This window comes from Manduca sexta, chromosome 27 (genome assembly GCF_014839805.1).
Source record: "Manduca sexta isolate Smith_Timp_Sample1 chromosome 27, JHU_Msex_v1.0, whole genome shotgun sequence".
Taxonomy (NCBI): Eukaryota; Metazoa; Arthropoda; class Insecta; order Lepidoptera; family Sphingidae; genus Manduca; species Manduca sexta.
The window spans coordinates 17,832,553-17,839,219 of record NC_051141.1 but is presented as its reverse complement, the minus strand read 5'-3'; the positions used below and the strand labels follow the sequence as shown (position 1 = coordinate 17,839,219).

General features: G+C 38.6%; 1 long non-coding RNA gene across 1 annotated transcript; it reads left to right on the top strand.

The window, feature by feature from the left end:
- The first annotated feature begins 495 nt into the window (after positions 1-495).
- On the top strand, positions 496-3,233 carry LOC115447457. The gene is made up of 3 exons (XR_003939015.2): positions 496-754; positions 1,863-1,970; positions 2,094-3,233. It is a non-coding gene; the product is annotated as an uncharacterized LOC115447457 (long non-coding RNA).
- Positions 3,234-6,667: the final 3,434 nt, after the last annotated feature.

The window sequence follows — 6,667 nt, the reverse complement described above, 5'->3', positions numbered from 1 at the left end:
CCAAAAATGCAAGCCCCTCCGTTTAACCTTTAACTTCTCGTCTCTAAACCCCACTACACCACAAAAATAATTGGGTACGGAGAATAGGTCGAGTCACAAACACACGGAAACATGGAGAGGTGCCCGTAACGTGCACTGTCAGGAAAACAAACAAATAGACCCTTGCATGCGTTTTATATCAACACAACCAAACTGGGTCCTCATCTAAATTCTTAAATTTATATGTAAGATGAAAATCTCTGGTCAATTGAAATGATCCGTCGAACTCCCTGAGAGCGCACTGCCGCGTCACGAGTAGGCCTTCATACACATATGTGTGAACAAACCTATCAACCAATTGTGTTCTAGTAGCGAAGTAAGACTTATATTAAATGATATAAAGTCGATATTCGCATGAACAGTGATAGGGCGGGCCCCGGACCGATTGGTCTAGAAGCAGATGTCGCTAGTTCCACTTGAAACCTAGATCAATAAAATCACGATTCGCGGTGATGCACAGACTCCCTCGATCTGTTTCCCAGGAGCCCGCGCGAAAGTCGGTCGTCTCACTAACGATAATATTTGTGAAGAAATTGTTAAATTTTCGCCATGAATTGTAATCAGTTCATGACGAAAATTTAACAATTAATGAACTGACGCGATAAATCGTGTGCGTGGAAACTGATGGCAAGATGAGGCCCAAGTAAGGGCGGCGGGGCCGTCACCCACAGCGATAACACTGAAGCAGCTACGCAGCCGAATGGAGTTAATGAAGGTAAGACAAGTTCATCATGTCATTTTTATGTTTTCATTTTTATTGCAATATTTTTGGTATTTTTTTTTTCTATATATTTTTTTTTTGTTAAGTTCCATACTTATATTGCGAATGTTTTGTTATATTTGTATACTATTCCGTTATTACGTTGCCAAATTAATAATATTATTTTGGTGTTTCTAAATGTCATTGCGTCGATCAATATTCGGTACGTGTCAAAATGGCGGGCGACGCTCGTTCTGCGCATGTGCAAGTGCAGCGGCGCAATTTGCACAAAATAGCCTGCACCGCGCTAAAGCGAAGAGAAATAAGATATAACAAATAATATTAATTACCTTTATTTTAAATACTTCCATTGGTACAGCCGGGTTATATCTGTTTAAATGTCAAAGGGCCAAACTATATGCGCTGCACTACAAAATGGCGGACGATGCAACATGTACCAAATGGCTTGCATCGCACCTCAGCGAACAGAAATTAACAAACAAACTTAAGTTTTCCATATTCCTTTAAATTATGATTTACATTTACTTGGTTTCTTAGTCTCCACAATTCGGTATAAATGTGATTGCGTCTTTAACTTAAACAAAGTACATCGGACAACGCGACGGTCCTGGTGCGCATGCCTAGCGTGCATGACGCAACCTGCGCGGAATGACGTGCGCTATGCAACGGCAAACTGCGAATTTATTAACATTTAACCCATTTACCATCGGAATGTTGGCTGGCAAACAGGACAGTTACATGACATTACGCGTATCACGGGAATATAATATTATTTATTTTATAATAAGGTTATTTTTTCGTGACACGCGTAATGTCATGTAACTGTCATGTATCTGTTATGTTTGCCGGCAAACATTCCGATGGTAAATGGGTAGAATCACAAAATCTTCGTGGCGAATATTTTATAAGTTATCTCAACTAATAATCGTGCTTTATAACGCTTTATATTTCTACGTAAATGTTATAGGGATTTATTAACTTGCATTAATGAATTACGCCTGATCTGACCTCGCAAAGAAATTGTGATTATGCGATAACCAAAACTTATAAAATGCTAGTGTTGGAAATGAATGAGTTTACATGGTAGGTATTCTTGTTTCAGACTTGCCCCCCAACCCCCGCCGCTGAACACGTGAGCAGCACGAACCTACGTCACCGCTGCTCTGCTGCACCTTGTAACACACTAAGCATAGTGTAGTCACTTTTACAGGTATGGCATCTATTTTCACAGCGTTTCATTTTGGTTAATCTATGCAATTTTGCAAAAATTACAGAAATAATTTAGTCTGCATCATAACAAGTACTTAGTATCATGACAATTATTTAATTACAGATGCCGACACCGATCAACTCAGAGGTCACAAAGACCTCGCAGAGAGGACGTCGGACACCATGCTTACCTCCTAGTGGTGTCTCCGCCGTTTCTGCAGAGTGAGCATCCTCAGCGGTTCGCAGTCATCATTAACTCGTGCATTACAACTGGAACGCTAATCAGTTCAAATGCTTTCGTGCTTGCTATGCAGACATTATTTATCTTGAGTATTATCGTTGTTCGTGACGTGCCAACAATAAAAACAAACTTGTTATGTACCCGATTGTGACGAATTTCCATTTTTGTGCGCTATTTTGTCGATGCTAATCCAACCATATCATCAGCACAGCGAACTAAAATGGCTAGCACACAAAACTCTCGTGATACTGATGGGATCGTAAGGTTATCACGAGCGTTCCACCGGATTTGACACGGCAGCCAGCTGTCACGTTTGTAACGGCGCGACCAGGACTTCGCAGTGCTCACTCTTAATAAATGTTCTGCATGGGAGTGAGGCGGCGGGCCTTGGTCGAGGCCTAGTGGACCTTGTCTCCTTCGGCATCACGTGATGACGCTGAAGGAAGAATCGGCTTGGCGATCTGTAGCCTTCTTCCTCGATTTCTCTATATGCCAGGAAGGGAGCTTCAGAGCCAGATCTTGTGGAGGATTTCCCGCTGACAGGCGATGACTGAGGCGACGCCCTAGATCGCCCTGATTCGTCTGCCAATTTTGGACCTTTGGGCTCGGCGAGGGTCACCCTCGACCGTCGTACGACCCCAAAGAGGACAAAAAGGGATCTGGATGAGGTTAAGATCCGCCGACGGGAGGAGGTCATTTCCTCCCTGATCTCACCCCGAGGTCCGCGCTTATACCCCAGAGACTAGGGCATCTTGTTATTGTAACCGTAGTCCTGAGGATGACATGTTGGAGCGAGCTAACAACAACAACAATAATTATTCTATCATATTTTGCCCTGGCAATATGCCGGCTTTTTATTAATCACATGTCTTGATAGTAGATATTTCTATATAAATGTTATGTGTCTATTTACTCAACATAAAAATACCTGTTTATCTCGATCATGGAACCTATATCAATATTATTATAATGAAATATATAATCAACTTAAAGAAGCATCAATAAAAGCGGTACCGTTTATGACCAGTGACTATTATTTCATAACATTCCCACGTTGTTCACTCTGCCGCCTACTGACGCTAATTATTTTTTTAAATGCTTAAAGAGCTTGTAAGGATCAAGTGCTCATCACAGCCTGCTCGCTTGGCTCCCACTTTTATCACACCTTTAACATACCATGTTTTTCATCACTGAAGTCTAACATTCTAAACGTTTGCTGAGAATCTAGTCTTCTTAGATCATATACTTGTCAAAATGAACAAACCAACGTCATGTAACACCGTCTCGCAAATCGCGCTATGCCAAAATGAGCTGATACAAAATTATTTGCGCCAGATAAGTAATAACAGGCGATTGGCTTCCGTCAACACGTGTGTCAGGAAGATGTAGCTCACCGTGCAATATCTTTAAATCAGTTTCAACCACATCTGTGAGCCATAAATATTACAACGTTGCCGAATAATAGGGTATTTGTCTATGTTTGATTTTATGCATTTTTTAATATGTAACAGCAAATAGTACAATAAAGAACTCCTGTGAAAACAGCATTAAAATTCGATAAGAAATCAGGAAATAATATTTCAAATATTGCTACGCGTAGGAGTGGCGTTTCGTGCGCATCCTAATTCCCGATGACGTCACATGCAAGTATTGTGTCCCTTTTCTGGTTTTTGACACTCACCTCTTCTACAAAGTGTCAATGACTTATAACTTGGATATTTTTCACCAGATTTCAATGATTCCTTCCGTTTTAGAATTTATACGATATATAGATTTTATGAAATTAATGAATAAAAATAAGTCAAATACCCTATCAAATATTGTAATGGCCCCTTGCACCGTACTATGGTATAGTCAAAATGTTATTACATTTTACATCTAACTCAAATATTGCAAGTATTTGATCTAAGGATGACACAATATAAACGTAGCATTTTATTTAAAATTTTACGGAGTTCATATTATACTGGCCAATTTTGAAGGCCTTTGCAATCTCATATTTAGATTCCCATTTTTTCACTATCTCTTTCGTTTTATTGTTTAATGTTATAAAGAAATAACATCACGCAAGGTCTTGGGCAAATACCCAACCATAGGAGGTGCAGTATGCTGCATTCCTATAATGACCCACTTTACCTTTTACTCCTTCAAACATTAACTAATGAAGAGACCTTTGTCCGTGACAAAATAAAAGCGAATTCGCAAGATGCTTAAAATAATAAAGTCATTCAAGAATTGAAAGAAATGCGAAGGATTGGGCTACGATGGATCGTTAAAAAAAGAAAAAACATGCAAGTCGATCTTTTTAAGTGAGTCGCATAGCATTGTTAACGAAATGGACTTGCTAAGTCAAATTAAATTATAAAATAGATTTTCAAAAGACCTGTATTTTTATCTTATATCTTTGGTAAGTATTTTTAACGACAAATGTGATGTGCAGATAAGGCAAACAAGAGTTATGTGGATATAAACCATGATGCCAGGCAGGCAATCTGCAGAAACCAAGCCGAATGTTAGAAAATGTGTGGTGTAACCCAAATCAAGTTAAAGAGTAAAGAAGATAAATTATCAATAAGAAGATTAATAATTATTAGGAAGGTTTATGAACCTAGTCAGTCCGCATCGCATCCAGCAGTTCATGAATGTCTTATTCAAATAATCACGCACCATTCTTAAGTAATGCTACAACCCCTTTAAAAATAATGTATCTTGGTCGCTACCTGCCAATGATAATTGTCATGTAATTGATCTTGATCTTTGTACGAGATATGGCTATAAATAATTTCCTTTAATATGTACAGCACATGGAAATACGGCGAACACTTCTGGTGGGAACATTTTGGCGATTTCAGCCAGTACCTGACGCGGTCGACTGTCTAGGTCTTATTTCATAATTTCCAGCCCTACAAACTCGGCTTTCTCATCAGTCGTTAATTACACGTAACTATGTATCAGGTAAGTGATCAACATAACAAGAGTGTTTACGTTATCGCTCTTCGAGTACGAAGGGCTCGCTTACGGTTCTCGTCACCCGAGCTGTAAATGTATTTCTGCATATTCTCCAGGAGTGTATATAATAACAACTTGACAATCATCAAAAACAAGGTCTAATACAAGCGTATGTCACGCGAAAAATACAGTTGCATCGTATTATGCGAATGCATTAACACGTGTGTAACTTCAAACGGTAAGTATGTTACTGGCGGAAAATTATGTTGACGAATGGCTGGACATCGGGTCTTTGTAAAAAAATCAAAGAAGCTAATTCTAGTTGTGAAAAGTGAGTGATTTTATAGTATTATCTGGTATAAACACATATTTGTAAATTTTTGGGCAGTATTAACTCAATTTGTCTCTGGTGTTTCTGATTGTCTCCTAAGTGTGTAACTGTTGTTCCCGTATTAGAACATAAATTGAATACTACTGAAAAGGAAAACCTTTAGCAAAAAAATATTTCTTTTTTTTCGGCGAATGAAAGACGGTCTGTTTTGTGTTACCTACTTTTATTTTTATACTTTACGTAGAAATAACATTATAAGGAAAAAAAATCGCTTTATTAACTTCACATGTGATTCCTGAGACACAAGGAGTGTAAGTAACATTAATTTCTTCAATATTTCCTTGCATAATTAAAACGTGAATGAATACTACAACACATTCATTTTGCTTTCCCGTCTTAATTCATTTACTCAATATTATCTACATCTTTAATATCTTAACTAAGTTTGTTGTATAGCTGGTATCGATAAATGCTTTCCTTAGAGCGCTGTATAACTTCTTCCCAGTGACGAAGAGTCTATATAACTCGATTCCTGGCTTCCTTTTGTGTAGAATTTATGTGGAATCTAATTATTAGGAAATGATTTACAGATCGCGTTTATGTATATACCTATATTTTGCACCGAGTTCTCTTTCGAAAGATGTCATTTTCGCCACAGCACCTTCCTATACAGGTAGAACCTCTCACTCGTAACTTTGGATCAATTGGAAGTCTCATTTCAAGTAAATTGGGTTGGGTTTTATAACGCTGCTACCTCATAAAAATATAAAGCTGAGAAGAGAAGTTTTAGTGTTTTGAGGTAGCGTTCACAACTATCTCTAGGAGGTAAGTATATAGCACGCATGTTTTGAGAAGCAAATACTTCCGTCTCATTTGTATTATTACCCCAGTGGATTTTACCACATCTAAGTTAGCTGGGAGCCTAGTTGGGAGTAGAACGGCCTACGAGACAAATATCTGCAGGTCCAAAACCTAATGGCTCGCACCTCTGGCTTTTCTAAAAACTGATGTGTGTTTTTTGTGAATTATAGCTTGCTATAACTGCAGGAAAGACATTGCAGGAAAACCTGCATATCTGTGAAGTTCTCCATAAGAATTACAAATGTATGTGAAGTGTGACAATATGCACTGGCCGGCGTGGTGGATTAAGGCTCAGCAGGAAGTATCCAGCAGTGGG